The sequence below is a fragment of the Euprymna scolopes genome, chromosome 36 (genome assembly GCF_053919585.1).
Source record: "Euprymna scolopes isolate OS-2025 chromosome 36, ASM5391958v1, whole genome shotgun sequence".
Classification (NCBI taxonomy): domain Eukaryota; kingdom Metazoa; phylum Mollusca; class Cephalopoda; order Sepiida; family Sepiolidae; genus Euprymna; species Euprymna scolopes.
The window spans coordinates 76,392,356-76,412,355 of record NC_136517.1 but is presented as its reverse complement, the minus strand read 5'-3'; the positions used below and the strand labels follow the sequence as shown (position 1 = coordinate 76,412,355).

General features: G+C 29.0%; 1 protein-coding gene across 4 annotated transcripts in view; it reads right to left on the bottom strand.

The window, feature by feature from the left end:
* Positions 1 to 20,000, bottom strand: part of LOC145260617 (sodium/potassium/calcium exchanger 4-like) — a 605,323-nt gene that overhangs the window by 526,295 nt on the left and 59,028 nt on the right. For 2 of the 4 annotated variants that reach the window (XM_080118927.1, XM_080118929.1), the window contains exon 1: positions 19,838 to 20,000. This exon is cut by the window's right edge and continues 45 nt beyond it. The exons of the other annotated variants lie outside the window; for them this stretch is intronic. The gene's annotated coding sequence lies outside the window, so the exon portion shown is untranslated. The remainder of the gene's footprint in view (positions 1 to 19,837) is intronic. 4 annotated transcript variants of the gene reach the window in all.

Genomic DNA, 20,000 nt, shown 5'->3' with positions numbered 1-20,000 from the left:
GCGGGTCCGGAACTGAGAACATGCCTTTTCTACAAGCGCCAGCGGGAGCTTGGCTCGAGCTCGGCAGATAACGCCACTCAGACTGGCTTTTGTATTGCGGGAGGTCATGTTTGCGGTGTTCTCGACGTTTTACCAAAACAAAGTAGTCCAGCGGGGTCAGGTCGGGGGAGAAGTGGGCCAACGAGAGAAAGGTACAAAGTCGTAACACTCTTTCTGAAGCCAAGTGTTGGTCTCTTTGAACTTGTGGGCCGGCACCGAGTCCTACTGCCGCACCAAAAGTCTGCCAGTGGCTACCTCATTGCATCAGGGATCACTACACTCTTCAGCACATCCAGGTACACTTTTGTGTTGACTTTCAAACCAACTTAAAATAAATGTGAGGTGACATGATGTGGCCCTCACTTGAAACCACACCAAAGACCATAACTATGACTGAAAACTTTGTTTTCATCACCCTGTGCACGTTCCTGTTATTAGTAGCAATCCAGCGATGCATTTTGAAGGTGTTGGCAATGGTCCTGTTGTTATGACTTGAATCCGTAGAGAGTGTGCACTTTCAGATATGATAGAAGGTTCCTATCACTCTTGGGATTGGTACATAACTGGCCAACTAGTGGATGGTCTGCATCAAGAAAAAGAAAACCAGTTTCCCTCAAACGGAAATGGAATTATGTCGTCTTTTGTATTACGACAATTTTTTCATTCCACACTGTAATGTCCGTATTGAGCGCAACATTAACGAGGAAAGATATAAACAGGGAAACAGAAAAGAAATATAAATGAAACAGAGTAGTGAAAAAAATTAACAACGTATATTATACGGACTACTGTGACGTAACGGATATAAGTGCTAAGTTAATCAATGTAAAAGACAATCTTCTGAAGGTTTAAGGTTAAATCGGGCAATACTAAGAATACAATTGCGAATTATGTCGTCTACCTGGTTATGACAGACGAAACAAGAGCAAGCTACCCCAGTGGATTAAATAAACGAGTTCGTTCGAGATTCCGTTTCCGAGTTCAGTAAGATATAACTGAAGAAGGTGGGAGGTTACATCGACCGAAATGTTGTGAAAAAATAAAAGTAGCTGTCCAAAAAATCTAAATAATGCAAATTATAAATCCTTCTCTGAAAGCTTCAGATACAGAACGTGTCAGATAGTTCTAAATATCCAGTTGTAGAGTACTTGCTAGCTAATGTAAAGAATTGTATTGCTAAACCCCAATCTGAAATATACGATGCTGACAAGTGTACTGCAAAGAAAACTAAAACTCTCTCTCTCTCTCTCTCTCTCTCTCTCTCTCTCTCTCTCTGCCTCTCTCTCTCTCCGCCTCGTTAGAAATCTTCTCACACCTGCTAATATCTCTATAAATGCAACTTTGTGTGTGCGTGTGTTAGTTCGTTCCCTATAGACTCCGAAACGGCCGAAAATATTTTCTTTAAAATTTACAGAACTTTAGTGTAAAAGGCTGGGAGTGATCTTAGTTAAGTTTTGTCTCAGAATACCCCCGATAATTACCGATAATCGATAATCGAAACCGTTATTTTAATTTATCTATCATCGGTAAAGCCATTTTTTCCATGTCGTCGCTTAGCAACAATGATAGAACAACGGGCCGTGAAAATTCTACTGTGGGTAAGTTGATTGCGGGTTTTTTGGGGTTTTTTTTTTTTTTTGCATGGCGTGGTCTGTAGGTTCAAACTCCGCACGTAAATTTTTTTTCATTAAACGCAAAGAATTTTATGACTAAAATTTATGTTTTTTTAGTTGTGCAAAAGTAAACTATGCCTCCGTTTTTGTATATATATATGTATATGTATATATATATATATGTATGCATATATATGTATATATATGTATATATATATGTATGTATATATATATATATATATATATATATATATATATATATGTATATATATACATGATAAAATGGAGTCTAAAAATAGATTTTTTTAAAAAATCGTAATTTCACTTAATTTTATTATTTTTATTTTACTTATTTACTGTATTTTATTTCATCATTATCTAATTTTAGACTCCATTTTATCACCTCCTATTCTTATTTTTAGACACCATCTTTTAAGTTACTACGCTATTTTATCCCAATTCAATTATCTCTAATTAAAAGAAAAAAAAATTTTACTTATTCTATCGCCGCTATATTTCCAGACACAATTTTTTTTAATCTCTACGATATTTTAACTTTTAGACGTAATCCACCACACTAGTTTACTCTAATTTATTTTCTCTCATAAGATATATATATGTATATATGACATCTAATTTATATAAGGAAAACACGTTTATCTCCCCATCATTATATATAGCCCCAATCCTCCGACTCTCTCTCCAATGGCCATCCCTCTTGAAGAAGCCCGCATAAATCGGGCGAAACGTTGAGTATTCAGGTCCTTCCACCTCCATTTTATTTCATATCGTCGGATTTAATCCAGCTCAACAATCATATATATATATATATATATATATATATATATATATATATATATATATATATATATATATATATATATATACTAGCAGTTCAGCCCGGCTTTGCTCGGGCCCTATGTACTATTCATAACTTTATGTGCATATCTATATGTATATTAAAAAGTTTAACTCATGTCTAGGTAACCTACATCTAAAATTTAAAGTGCTTAGACACAAAATTGACGGAGGAGTCTGCATAGGTAAAATCTTTTAACTTTGACCTCTTGGCAGCTAAATTTTCGCCCCAAAACTGATTAAAAGGCTTGCTGCGGGTCTGAATACCCTTTATGTAAAATTTAAAATATTTAGACCCAAAATTGGCTGAAAGTGTATTCAGACATAGGGCAAGCTTTTTCATGGATTTTTGGCCGAAATTTTGACTTTCAAGAGGTCAAAGTTCTAAAGGTTTTACCCTTGCGGTCTCTAGCAAACTATTAAGCCAATTTTGAGCTTAAACATTTGAAATTTTATATAAAGGGTATTCAGACATGCAGCAAGCTTTTTAATCAGTATTGGAGCGAAAATATGGTTAGCAAGAGGTCAAAGTTAAAAGAGTTGACCTTTGCAGATTCTACCAAACTCCTTCGCCAATTTTGGGTCAAACACTTGAAATTTTTTATGTAGGTTACTTAGACATGGGTCAAACATTTTCAATTCAATTTGAGCCGAAAAAAATAAACGCTAATAGGTCAAAATTGGCGTCAAAGTTTACAAAACTTGACGTCTGTGGTCTATACCAACTTTTCTCTATGGTTGTTAAGAAACCCTATTATATAGAAAGGCATTACCGTACATACTCCTACTTTTTAATATATACATATGCACATAAAGTTATGAACAGTACATAGGGCCCGAGCAAAGCCGGGCGGAACTGCTAGTTATTAATATTATTAATATTATTAATAACTAGAGCGATCTGTGGAAATCCCACAATGTAGCCCGGTCGTAAAATATGCTTAAATCTGATATTTATTCAGATTTTGTATATATCAATTGCATTGACAGGAAGGTTGATGGTTTCAAATCCTATAAAATGTTTGGGCATACGAAGTGTCCGGTTTAGTTAAAATTACCGTGGATTAGGGATAAGAGAATTAAATTGTTAAAATTGATTGTTAGAAGTGCTTCTACTCTGTTTCCTTGCGTTTGGTATAAACTACGAGACCTGCTATTTCTTCTTTACGCAGAAATAGTTTGCCTAACACCCAAATTAGTAATATTGTTTATCAATTTAAATGCCAGTGCTATGCTGGTTATGTTGGTCGAACATCTTTGCATTTGCTAACTCGTATAAACCAGCACGTTCCATCTAAAATGAAACAGGGGAGGATAGGACCTGGTAGTCTTCCTCCTTCCGTAGCCTTGGACTCTGCCATTGGCCAGCATTTTGCTGACTATCCATTCTGTGCTGAAAAATAGAAAATAGAGTGGTTCGAGGTGCTACACGGAGCAGACTCCAAAAAACATTTAAAGATCTTGGAGTCTGTCCCTATCGCGGTTCGAAAGCCTTCTTTATGTCGACAAAAGGAGACAACGAAAACGTTATTTTTCTTTGGGGAACTTTGACCCGTCCCCCCTCCCCCCCTTTCCCCTCGCTGTGCCAAGGTTTAGTTTTAATCGCTTTTAAACGCAATTTCAGATTAAATCTTTCTTTTAATCGTTTTTTAATTTTTTATTTCTGGCACATGCAAATTCCCCCGTAATGCTTTTTAATTTCGCCAGTAATATTGTTTTTGTATGCTATCGATTTCTCCTGAGGAGATGATAGCCGAAAGAGCTCTCGAGAAATTCCCGTACATTTTATTCAAAGCCTTATATACATTTTGTACTTCCAAGCATATATATATATATAACTTGAGATCTTTCAGCTATAATCGAAACCGAAAACAAAACTTATGAAAAATTCTTGGTAAAATTATTTATTACAAGAAATGGAAGGTCATGACAATTACATGACAGTCACTTAGAAGAGAAATGTAAGCGTGACACAGAAAATATCACTCACACTATCGTATTATTATTATTATTATTATTATTATTATTATTATTATTATTATTATTATTATTATTAATAATAATAATAATAATAAGAAGAAGAAGAAGAAGAAGAAGAAGGAGAAGAAGGAGAAGAAGAAGAAGAAGAAGAAGAAGAAGAAGAAGAAGAAGAAGAAGAAGAAGAAGAAGAAGAAAACTGAGACATCTCGACCAGAAGACATGGAAACTCATGACGATGCATAATTCACAACACCCAATAGATTACACCATCCGATTCGCGTGAACATGAAAGACGGGGAAAAATAAGTTATTTGTATAAAAGACAAGGAAAAGAATTAGAAAAATACATAAAACAGAACAGAAAAAGGTTAATCATCGCAGCAGAGAAGAAATAGACAAAAGTCTAAGATGAGAAAAGAAAAATAGGAAGAGAAACCGCTACATGGACAATTCATAAAGATGACAAAAGATGATACTAACGAAAAACACTTGCTTATGGCTACGAGAAGAACACATAAACAGCTAAACTGAATACCATAAAAACAGCTACACAAGATAATGCGATTAGAACCAACCATAACGAAGCAAATATCGACAATACAAAAATGAACAGCAAATGCAGCCTCTGTGGATAAAGAGATTAAACAATGAAGCATAAGAGTGAATGCAGGAACTTAGCCCAAAAAGAATATAAGAATAGGAATGACCAAATGTAGAAGGGAGTGCATCTTCAACACTCAGACAAATGGTACAGGCACAAACCGACAGCAGTACATGAAAACGGAAATCACAAAGTCGTATGGCGTATGGATGTACAAAAGGATAAACTCATCCAAGCAAGAAGGCCGGATGTCATAATTATTTACAAAAAAAAAAAAAAATTCCTGCCAGATCGTAGATTTCGCCGTTCCAACAAACCACATGGTGAATATCAATGAGACCGGGAAACGAAGCAAATACACGGAATTGAGCAGAAAGCTGAAAATTATATGGAAGACAAAGAAAGTCAACGAAACACCAATAATATTAGGAAAACTAGGGACAATCACTACCCCCCCCCCACACACACACAAAAAAAAACGAATGAAAGAGACTGGGATCAGGGGGATAAATGAGGATATACAATGAATAACAATAATGAAAACGGCTGAAATATTAAGGAAACCCCTTGAATGCAGAGACCAATACATGCGGGTCACGCAGAAACTGCAAGAGAAGCAAAACAAAAAGATACATGAACATCACATGGAATCAAGAAAATGTAAACAGTATAAATGTAAGCCCCACCCCCAAAAAAATTATGGCGTCGGCATAAACTGGCACCACACCAAAACGTGAAGGTTCAAGCAGGATTGACAAATCGAGAAAAGAAAACGCTAACCACAAATAATAATCGTCAACAACAACATCAACAACAACAACAATAATAATAATAATAATAATAATAATAATAATAGTCAACAACAATAATAATATATAATAATCCTCAACAACAATAATTATGAGTAATAATAGTAACCAACAATAATTATGAATAATAATTCTCAACAACAATAATAATGGATAATAATTCTCAACAACAATAATAATGAATTATAATCCTCAACGACAATAATAATGAATAATAATCCTCAACAACAATAATAATAAATAATAATTGTAAACAAGAATAATTATGAGTAATAATCGTTAACAACAATAATGATGAACAATAATTCTCAACAACAATAATAATGAAAAATAAGCCTCAACAACAATAATAATAAATAATAATTGTAAACAAGAATAATTATGAGTAATAATCGTTAACAACAATAATAATGAACAATAATTCTCAACAACAATAATAATGAAAAATAAGCCTCAACAACAATGATAATGAATAATAATCCTCAACAACAATAATAATGAACAATAATTCTCAACAACAATAATAATGAATAATAAATCTCAACAACAATAATAATTAATAATAATCCTCAACAACAAAAATGATGAATAATAATCGTCAACAACAATAATAATATATAATAATCCTCAACAACAATAATAATAAATAATAATTGTCAACAACAATAATTATGAGTAATAATCGTCAACAACAATAATAATGAATAATAATCGTCAACAATAATAATAATTAATAATAATCCTCAACAACAAAAATGATGAATAATAATCGTCAACAACAATAATAATGAATAATAATCCTCAACAACAATAATAATGAATAATAATCGTCAACAACAAAAATGATGAATAATAATCGTCAACAACAATAATTATGAATAATAATCCTCAACAACAAAAATGATGAATAATAATCCTCAACAACAATAATAATTAATAATAATCCTCAACAACAATAATAATGAATAATAATCGTCAACAACAAAAATGATGAATAATAATCGTCAACAACAATAATTATGAATAATAATCCTCAACAACAAAAATGATGAATAATAATCCTCAACAACAATAATAATGAATAATAATCCTCAACAACAAAAATGATGAATAATAATCGTCAACAACAATAATTATGAATAATAATCCTCAACAACAAAAATGATGAATAATAATCGTCAACGACAATAATAATATACATTAATCGTCAACAACAATAATAATATATAATAATCCTCAACAACAATAATAATAAATAATAATTGTCAACAACAATAATTATGAGTAATAATCCTCAACAACAATAATAATGAATAATAATCGTCAACAACAAAAATGATGAATAATAATCGTCAACAACAATAATTATGAATAATAATCCTCAACAACAAAAATGATGAATAATAATCGTCAACGACAATAATAATATACATTAATCGTCAACAACAATAATAATATATAATAATCCTCAACAACAATAATAATAAATAATAATTGTCAACAACAATAATTATGAGTAATAATCCTCAACAACAATAATAATAAATAATAATCGTCAACAACAATAATGATGAATAATAATCCTCAACAACAATAATAATGAATAATAATCGTCAACAACAATAATAATGAATAATAATCCTCAACAACAAAAATGATGAATAATAATCGTCAACAACAAAAATGATGGATAATAATCGTCAACAACAATAATTATGAATAATAATCCTCAACAACAAAAATGATGAATAATAATCGTCAACAACAATAATAATGAATAATAATCCTCAACAACAAAAATGATGAATAATAATCGTCAACAACAATAATTATGAATAATAATCCTCAACAACAAAAATGATGAATAATAATCCTCAACAACAATAATAATGAATAATAATCCTCAACAACAATAATAATGAATAATAATCGTCAACAACAATAATAATGAATAATAATCCTCAACAACAATAATAATGAATAATAATCCTCAACAACAAAAATGATGAATAATAATCCTCAACAACAATAATTATGAATAATAATCCTCAACAACAAAAATGATGAATAATAATCGTCAACAACAAAAATAATTAATAATAATCCTCAACAACAAAAATAATTAATAATAATCCTCAACAACAAAAATGATGAATAATAATCCTCAACAACAATAATAATGAATAATAATCGTCAACAACAATAATAATGAATAATAATCCTCAACAACAATAATGATGAATAATAATCCTCAACAACAATAATGATGAATAATAATCCTCAACAACAAAAATGATGAATAATAATCGTCAACAATAATAATAATGAATAATAATCGTCAACAACAATAATAATGAATAATAATCCTCAACAACAATAATAATGAATAATAATCCTCAACAACAATAATAATAAATAATAATCCTCAACAACAATAATGATGAATAATAATCGTCAACAACAATAATGATGAATAATAATCCTCAACAACAAAAATGATGAATAATAATCCTAAACAACAATAATAATGAATAATAATCCTCAACAACAATAATGATGAATAATAATCCTCAACAACAAAAATGATGAATAATAATCCTCAACAACAAAAATAATGAATAATAATCCTCAACAACAAAAATGATGAATAATAATCCTCAACAACAATAATAATGAATAATAATCGTCAACAACAATAATAATGAATAATAATCCTCAACAATAATAATAATGAATAATAATCCTCAACAACAATAATAATAAATAATAATCGTCAACAACAAAAATGATGAATAATAATCCTCAACAACAATAATAATGAATAATAATCCTCAACAACAATAATAATGAATAATAATCCTCAACAACAAAAATGATGAATAATAATCCTCAACAACAATAATAATGAATAATAATCGTCAACAACAATAATAATGAATAATAATCCTCAACAACAATAATAATGAATAATAATCCTCAACAATAATAATAATGAATAATAATCCTCAACAACAATAATAATGAATAATAATCGTCAACAACAATAATAATGAATAATAATCCTCAACAACAATAATAATGAATAATAATCCTCAACAACAATAATAATAAATAATAATCCTCAACAACAATAATAATGAATAATAATCGTCAACAACAATAATGATGAATAATAATCCTCAACAACAATAATAATGAATAATAATCGTCAACAACAATAATAATGAATAATAATCCTCAACAACAATAATGATGAATAATAATCCTCAACAACAAAAATGATGAATAATAATCCTCAACAACAAAAATAATGAATAATAATCCTCAACAACAAAAATGATGAATAATAATCCTCAACAACAATAATAATGAATAATAATCGTCAACAACAATAATAATGAATAATAATCCTCAACAATAATAATAATGAATAATAATCCTCAACAACAATAATAATAAATAATAATCGTCAACAAAAAAAATGATGAATAATAATCCTCAACAACAATAATAATGAATAATAATCCTCAACAACAATAATAATGAATAATAATCCTCAACAACAAAAATGATGAATAATAATCCTCAACAACAATAATAATGAATAATAATCCTCAACAACAATAATAATGAATAATAATCCTCAACAAAAAAAATGATGAATAATAATCCTCAACAACAATAATAATGAATAATAATCCTCAACAACAATAATAATGAATAATAATCCTCAACAACAATAATAATGAATAATAATCCTCAACAATAATAATAATGAATAATAATCCTCAACAACAATAATAATAAATAATAATCGTCAACAATAATAATAATGAATAATAATCCTCAACAACAATAATAATGAATAATAATCCTCAACAACAATAATAATGAATAATAATCCTCAACAACAATAATAATGAATAATAATCCTCAACAACAATAATGATGAATAATAATCCTCAACAACAATAATAATGAATAATAATCGTCAACAACAATAATAATGAATAATAATCCTCAACAACAATAATTATGAATAATAATCCTCAACAACAAAAATGATGAATAATAATCGTCAACAACAAAAATAATTAATAATAATCCTCAACAACAAAAATAATTAATAATAATCCTCAACAACAAAAATGATGAATAATAATCGTCAACAACAATAATAATGAATAATAATCCTCAACAACAATAATAATGAATAATAATCCTCAACAACAATAATAATGAATAATAATCCTCAACAACAAAAATGATGAAAAATAATCGTCAACAACAATAATAATGAATAATAATCGTCAACAACAATAATAATGAATAATAATCCTCAACAACAATAATGATGAATAATAATCCTCAACAACAATAATGATGAATAATAATCCTCAACAACAAAAATGATGAATAATAATCGTCAACAATAATAATAATGAATAATAATCCTCAACAACAATAATAATGAATAATAATCGTCAACAACAATAATAATGAATAATAATCCTCAACAACAATAATAATGAATAATAATCCTCAACAACAATAATAATGAATAATAATCGTCAACAACAATAATAATGAATAATAATCCTCAACAACAATAATGATGAATAATAATCCTCAACAACAATAATGATGAATAATAATCCTCAACAACAAAAATGATGAATAATAATCGTCAACAATAATAATAATGAATAATAATCCTCAACAACAATAATAATGAATAATAATCGTCAACAACAATAATAATGAATAATAATCCTCAACAACAATAATGATGAATAATAATCCTCAACAACAATAATGATGAATAATAATCCTCAACAACAAAAATGATGAATAATAATCGTCAACAATAATAATAATGAATAATAATCCTCAACAACAATAATAATGAATAATAATCGTCAACAACAATAATAATGAATAATAATCGTCAACAACAATAATAATGAATAATAATCCTCAACAACAATAATGATGAATAATAATCCTCAACAACAATAATGATGAATAATAATCCTCAACAACAAAAATGATGAATAATAATCGTCAACAACAATAATAATGAATAATAATCCTCAACAACAATAATAATGAATAATAATCATCAACAACAATAATAATGAATAATAATCCTCAACAACAATAATAATGAATAATAATCCTCAGCAACAATAATGATGAATAATAATCCTCAACAAAAAAAATGATGAATAATAATCGTCAACAACAATAATAATGAATAATAATCCTCAACAACAATAATAATGAATAATAATCCTCAACAACAATAATAATGAATAATAATCGTCAACAACAAAAATGTTTAATAATAATCGTCAACAACAATAATAATGAATAATAATCCTCAACAACAAAAATGATGAATAATAATCGTCAACAACAATAATAATGAATAATAATCCTCAACAACAATAATAATGAATAATAATCCTCAACAACAATAATAATGAATAATAATCCTCAGCAACAATAATAATGAATAATAATCGTCAACAACAATAATAATGAATAATAATCCTCAACAACAATAATAATGAATAATAATCGTCAACAACAATAATAATGAATAATAATCGTCAACAACAATAATAATGAATAATAATCGTCAACAACAATAATAATGAATAATAATCGTCAACAACAATAATAATGAATAATAATCCTCAACAACAATAATAATGAATAATAATCCTCAACAACAATAATAATGAATAATAATCGTCAACAACAATAATAATGAATAATAATCGTCAACAACAATAATAATGAATAATAATCGTCAACAACAATAATAATGAATAATAATCGTCAACAACAATAATAATGAATAATAATCGTCAACAACAATAATAATGAATAATGATCCTCAACAACAATAATAATGAATAATAATCCTCAACAACAATAATAATGAATAATAATCGTCAACAACAATAATAATGAATAATAATCCTCAGCAACAATAATAATGAATAATAATCGTCAACAACAATAATAATGAATAATAATCCTCAACAACAATAATAATGAATAATAATCGTCAACAACAATAATAATGAATAATAATCGTCAACAACAATAATAATGAATAATAATCGTCAACAACAATAATAATGAATAATAATCGTCAACAACAATAATAATGAATAATAATCGTCAACAACAATAATAATGAATAATAATCCTCAACAACAATAATAATGAATAATAATCGTCAACAACAATAATAATGAATAATAATCCTCAACAACAATAATAATGAATAATAATCGTCAACAACAATAATAATGAATAATAATCCTCAACAACAATAATAATGAATAATAATCGTCAACAACAATAATAATGAATAATAATCCTCAACAACAATAATAATGAATAATAATCCTCAACAACAATAATAATGAATAATAATCCTCAACAACAATAATAATGAATAATAATCCTCAACAACAATAATAATGAATAATAATCCTCAACAACAATAATAATGAATAATAATCGTCAACAACAATAATAATGAATAATAATCGTCAACAACAATAATGATGAATAATAATCCTCAACAACAATAATAATGAATAATAATCGTCAACAACAATAATAATGAATAATAATCCTCAACAACAATAATAATGAATAATAATCCTCAACAACAATAATAATGAATAATAATCGTCAACAACAATAATGATGAATAATAATCCTCAACAACAATAATAATGAATAATAATCGTCAACAACAATAATGATGAATAATAATCCTCAACAACAATAATAATGAATAATAATCGTCAACAACAATAATGATGAATAATAATCCTCAACAACAATAATAATGAATAATAATCCTCAACAACAAAAATGATGAATAATAATCGTCAACAACAATAATAATGAATAATAATCCTCAACAACAATAATAATGAATAATAATCCTCAACAACAAAAATGATGAATAATAATCGTCAACAACAATAATAATAAATAATAATCCTCAACAACAATAATAATGAATAATAATCCTCAACAACAATAATAATGAATAATAATCGTCAACAACAATAATAATGAATAATAATCCTCAACAACAATAATAATGAATAATAATCGTCAACAACAATAATGATGAATAATAATCCTCAACAACAATAATAATGAATAATAATCGTCAACAACAATAATGATGAATAATAATCCTCAACAACAATAATAATGAATAATAATCGTCAACAACAATAATGATGAATAATAATCCTCAACAACAATAATAATGAATAATAATCGTCAACAACAATAATAATGAATAATAATCGTCAACAACAATAATGATGAATAATAATCCTCAACAACAATAATGATGAATAATAATCGTCAACAACAATAATACTATAATAATAGCCAACTATAATAATAATCAACAAGAATTTAAAAATTAATAGATAATAATAAATAATAATATTGAACAAGAATAAGAAAAAATAATAATAATAATAATAATAATAATAATAAGTTAATAATAATAAAATAATAGTAATAAAGAATAATTTTCATAGTAATAATAATGAATAATAATATTAATAATAATGATAATAATTATTACAATAAAACTAATAATAGTAATAATAATAATAATAATAATAATAATAATAATAATAATAAGTAGCCAACTACATTAATAAATAATAGTCAACTATTGTTGATTATATTTATTAATCTTATTGGCTATTTATTATGTGTATTATATTTATTTTATTATTATATAATTAATAAAAATAAATAATACGTTTATAATAATAATAATAATAATAATAATAATAATAATAATAATAATAATAATAATAATAGTCTACAACAATAAATATTTATAAGAAATAATAAGATTTTTTTTACTTTTGAGTCACCACTTGCCAAGGCCCGAATGCCACTCGAGGATAAGGATTGTATGGATAAGGATGAATGTAAGGTGGTAGTGTAGGAATCGTTAATGGTGTAAATTGGATAGAATTGGATTATTTATGGAGATGGCTCAACAAGTAATTGTTTACATTGGATTTGAAGATGACCGTCCTGTATTCACCCGGGAAGCAGGCCAGCGGAACAGTACTAAGAAATACTAAGAAATATTAATAATTAATAGTCAATAATAATAATAATAATAATAATAATAATAATAATAATAATAATAATAATAATAATAATAATAACAATAATAATAAAGTTAGGACTGAGAGTCTACAACAACCGAAAAGCTGGAAAATCTTCGAATGCGGAAACCAATCATGATACACTACGAACACTAACAAGCCATATGAAATGTGCAACAGAAATCGAAAAAAATCTCGACGGCACACCAAGGCAAGTGAGACTACAAATAATTTTATAAACTGTACTCAATAACCCCCCATACACACACACACACACACACACACACACAAAAAAAAAAATAGCATCAGTTTTGGTTGTTATCCTATAAAACGTTTTAGAAAAGTGTGGAAAGTACTGGGACCTTGGATAGGCTTATTGTCACCTAAATTGCAGAGACGTAGCCAGCGAGAAATCAATGGTAAGATACTGTTGCGATAAAGCAAATGGTTATGAAAATTGAGGTAGAGTATTGGAACTCTGGAAAGAGTTGCTGTCACTTAAACTCTAGAAAACACCACCGGTGAGCAGGCAGACAAGTTGCGTACAAACTCCTAGTGAGTACAATTATTAATAATAATAATAATAATAATAATAATAATAATAATAATAATGTCGTAATAATTAACAAGAAAGAAAAATACTGTCAAATCGTGGACTTTGTAGTCCCAGCTGATCACAGGGTGAGTATGAAAGAAAAGGAGAAAACGAAGTAAATACACAGAGCTAGCCAGAGAGTTAAAAGGGATTTGGATGATGAAGAAAATCCAAATAGTACCGATAATAGTAGGAGCACTAGGAACAATCCCGAAAAACTTCGAAAAAAGAATGTCAGAAATTGGAATCGGAGGAATAACTGCAAAAGTACAACGACTAACGATAATGAAAACGACTGAAATATTAAGGAAAACCCTTGAATGCGGATAATAATACAAGACAATATAACAAATAAGCGTTACAGGGAATGAAGAACAACGAAACTGCATATTTACAAGTTCTACACCCCCCATCATGCATCCCCCCCACTGTTTCATCACCGATCCCCCCCCCCAATAAAAAAGTGATACCAAAGGGCCGAGAAGGGTCAAGAAGGACTGAAAGACCGAGGAGCGAGCGCCAACCAGACCTCGGCTGGACAAGCGCAAAGAGAACTGGGACCTTGGGGAGGCTGAGTGCCACTCAAATTCCAGTATAAACCAATGGCCACTACCAGCGAGAAATCAATGGTAAGCGGCTGTTGCGATGGTGCAGATTCATTTGCAAATGCTATCGAAGGAGGTGGAGAGGGCTGGACGTCTGGGGAGACTTGTTGTCACTCAGCTTACAGAGAATACCACAGGTTTCCAATCAGGTCGTTTGTTGACTTGTGTAAAAGCTCCATGTGAGTACAATTAATGATAATAATAACAATAATAATAATAATAATAATAATAATAATAATAATAATAATAATAATAACTAGCGGGACCTGTGGAAATTCCACAGGGGACTTATTCATATTTAATATATTGATGTTGGTGTTTTATAGATGTTTAGCATAAATAGAGATGCTCTGATATCATTGTAGCTTTTTTTGTTAAAACTGTAAAAGTATTTATCTAAGCGAGCATGGACGCCCGACTACGCCCGAGTACGCTTAAATAGTATATTTTAATTCTTGCAGCTTTCATATATATTATCATAGAGTTAATGTTCTATTGATTTTTATATATTATAGTTGTGATTTCAAAAATAAAAAATATATCCATATGACTTGGGTGCATTATTTATGAAAAAAAAAAATATATATATATATATAAACTAGAGTTCCTTCAGCCATAATCGAAACTAAAACTTATGAAGATTTTTTGATAAAATTATTTATAAAATAATAGTTGACTTAAGTGCCATCAGCTATAGTCGAAACCGAAACCAAAACTTATGAATTATTGGTAAAATTGTTTATAGCAAGAAATAGAAGAACATAACAATTAAACGACCCGGATGTAATCGTAACACACAAAAGAACACACACGCTATCGTATTAATATATATGTATTAAATTATGATAGAAAATTAGAGGGGTGGCCAAGAAGATACAAAGGATAACATTAATGAAAACGGCTGGCATATTACCGAAACACCTTGAATGCAAAAACAAATACACATGAGCTACAAATGCTAAAGAGAAATAAATAGAAACTGCAACAGAAGTAAAACTGCAAGACAAAATCATAAAAAAACATTAAAAACAGAATGAAAAAAACTGAATCTGTATAATTGTAAGTTAAGCCCCTGCACCCCCTCCAAAAACAAGTGTCGGCATAAATTGGCGCCCCACAAAATAGTCGTGAAAGGGCAAGGAGGATGGAAAGATCGAGGAGAGACAGCATTAACCAGACCTATATATATATATATATATATAAGTGAATTTAGTTTACAAACAAATGGCTACACATAAGCATACATGTTTCAGCGAAAACCCAGTACGGGAATGGCTTCGTCAGGCCAAGGACATCTCTTGGCCTGACGAAGCGATTCCCGTACTGGGTTTTCGCTGAAACGTGTATGCTTGTGTGTAGCCATTTGTTTGTAAACTAAATTCACTTATTTTGGCTCTGTCTAAACATTGAGCACTCTTTTGGTGGATACACTTACAAATAATTACTACCAATACAATATATATATATATATATATATATATATATATATATATATATAGTAAGTTATGACAGTGTATATGACAATTAAGCTACACAGAATGTTCCGTGTTTCATCCTCGTGAGAATTCGTCATAAGCCTGACGAATTTTGACGAGGATGAAACACGGAATATTCTGTGTAGCTTAAATGCTATATATATCCATATATATTTTCATACCTCACTGCCTAGATCTATCAATGTAATGAGAAAGGTAACTACTAAAAATTACCGCATAAAATTATACCTTCGTATAATTAATTCATATGATTATATGAAGTAGTCATTCATATATATATATATATATATATATATATATATATATATATATTTATATATATATATATATATATATATATATATATATATATATATATATATACTAGCAAAAGTACCCGTCGTTGACTGGGTTCAAAATAACCTAAAGAAAATGGACTTTGATTTATGAAAGTACGATAGGTTATGAAAAGGAAGGGTTGTAAAGAGATAGCTTCGAATATGAGGGTATCAAAACCAAAGCAAAATATGATGAAAGTAAAAATAAAATAGATAAACCCCATAATTTATTATACCATACCTGTTTACACTGAAGCACTTATCACAATATTCTGTGGGTCTATATCAAAGAACCTTGTTAAACTTTGTGACATATTTCCATTCTATGGAGGTCAGGTGTGAACGAACACCCCATAATTTTATTATACCATATTTCTTCAAACTAATAATTATCAAACTATACTTACGCAGATAGATATGAAAAGTCTTTATTAAAGTTTGTGCCTATTTCCATTCTATGGAGGCCAGGCGCGAACTCAGACCCCACAATTTTATTATACAATCCCTATTTAAGTTAAAACATACTTATCAAAGTATTATTATGTACATCTATATAAAAAACACTTGTAAATGTTTTGTTTTTGTTTTTTTTAATTTTTTATTTCCATACTTTGTGGACCAGGCGCGAACGCAGACCCCACAATTTTAATGAACCAACGTTCTGCCAGATCAAACATACCCATTCCTGTGTCTCGATACATCTTCTATCATTATATGTAATCAGTTTTTTTTTAAATAGTCAACCACATAGGAGCCTATTCGTAACCAGACACACACACACACACACACACACACACGCACACACGCACGCACGCACACACACACACACAGTCATTCAGCTTTATATTACAGATATATATAGAAGTTGTTCTACTTATATATATATATATATATATATATATATATATATATATATATATATATATATATACGAGAAGTGACATTATCTATCTCTATCTAGGGAACAGTCTCTACTGAGTTACTTTATCCATTTTGGTCCATAAACTTAAAGCTTGTTATACCCCGGGATTTTTGACCTGTGAAACAAAATTGATTTAGTCTTCAGCCAGGTAAAATAGCTTTTTGGGTCGTCGAAATTGAAGAAAAATGGAACTTGGCAGACGTGAATCGATTTTACGTGGTCTTTTACGCATGCGCAAATATACATTCATACTTTTTACAACGTTATTTCAAGTTTGTCTATAGTAAGGACGTAGTAGGAATAGTAACAATAAGGCTGGAGCACTAAATGTTTCGGTTTCGATTCTAGCTGATGGCACCCGAGTCATATTTTACAAATTTTTGAAATTACTACTATGTATAATATAATAATCAATATTGTAATGATGGATATAAAACCTGCCTAAAGTAAAATATCATATGTAAGCGTAGTTAACGACCGGGCCACGTCAGGTGACCGTTACTATCAACAGAGAATTTAATGCTACTTGGCCTCAAAGTGTAGTATCTGTTCTTCAGATGCGGCACTTCCATTTCCCGTTCTCTTTCGGTGGAGGAGAAATCCTTCACGACTGAGACAATTTTTTATTTTTTTACCTTTTCTCCACATTAAAAAACGACCCTGGTGTCTAACTCTGTCCCGTGGGGAGGCATTGTAAATAGGTACTATCAACAGAGAATTAGTTTTATAAGAATAATAAATACAAAATCGCCATGAATTAAAATATCATGTTTATCGTATTTGACGACCGGGTAACGACGGCGGCCTGGTAGTATATACCTATAAAAATGACATGGTCTGTCTCTCTGTCTGTTGTCTGTCCGTCTGTGAAACGGTTTCTATCAAACTCCTCTGTTAATTTTTATTCTGCAGACGTAAAACTTGACATATATGGGACATAGACCTGTGGAACAACTTCGACTTAGTAAAATGTGAGAAAGGTAGCTACTAAACGATCAAAATTGAAAAAACAAAAAACGTGGAACTTGGCTTAAGGAAGTCGACTAAGTGCTTTTCTAAGAATGCGCAAATATACATTTATAGATTAAACAACTGTATTTTTAAACTTTTAATATACATTTACATGTGGCTCAGATCGTAATAACTAAGGCTGGAGTGTTATACGCTTTGGTTTCGAATCTAGCTGATGGCACGCTTGTCATATTTGTTTTGAACTTTAAAAATCAGTACTATATACTGGATATAATATCATTATAAATTAATTGTTGACTCCACACACACACACACACACACACACATATATATATATATATATATATATATATATATATATATATATATATATATATTCCATTGTTTTTTTGCTTATGTCTTATTTTCACGGACGCGGAAGTGATTATGTTTTTTGTAAAGAATTAATATTAACAGAAATTTTCCAAAAATGAAGGAAGTAATCTCTCTCTCTCTCTCTCTCTCTCTCTCTATATATATATATATATATATATATATATATATATATATATATAGAGAGAGAGAGAGAGAGAGAGAGAGAGACAGACAGACAGACAGACAGACAGACAGACAGACAGAGAGAGAGAGAGAGAGTGTGTGTGTGTGGGTGTGTGTGTGTGTGCGCGTTTAACAGAAATTTACCAGAAAAGAAGAAATGATGAATGTAACACACACACACACACACACACACACATATATATATATATATATATATATATATATATATATATATGTGTGTGTGTGTGTGTGTGTGTGTGTGTGTATATAAAGAGAGTGATATGTATGTAATGTATTCCTTACTTACGTAACGTCGCAATCTTGTTGATCGGATTCAGTCGTTTCTTTTTGCCGTCGTGGGGAGTGTGGGGTTCTTCTGAGAAGAACTTCTTCTCTCCAGCTCGTCAACACGGATGCCTGGCCGATGGGCGTCGTTAGCGGGAGTCGAACGCATTTACGTCGCAGAAAAT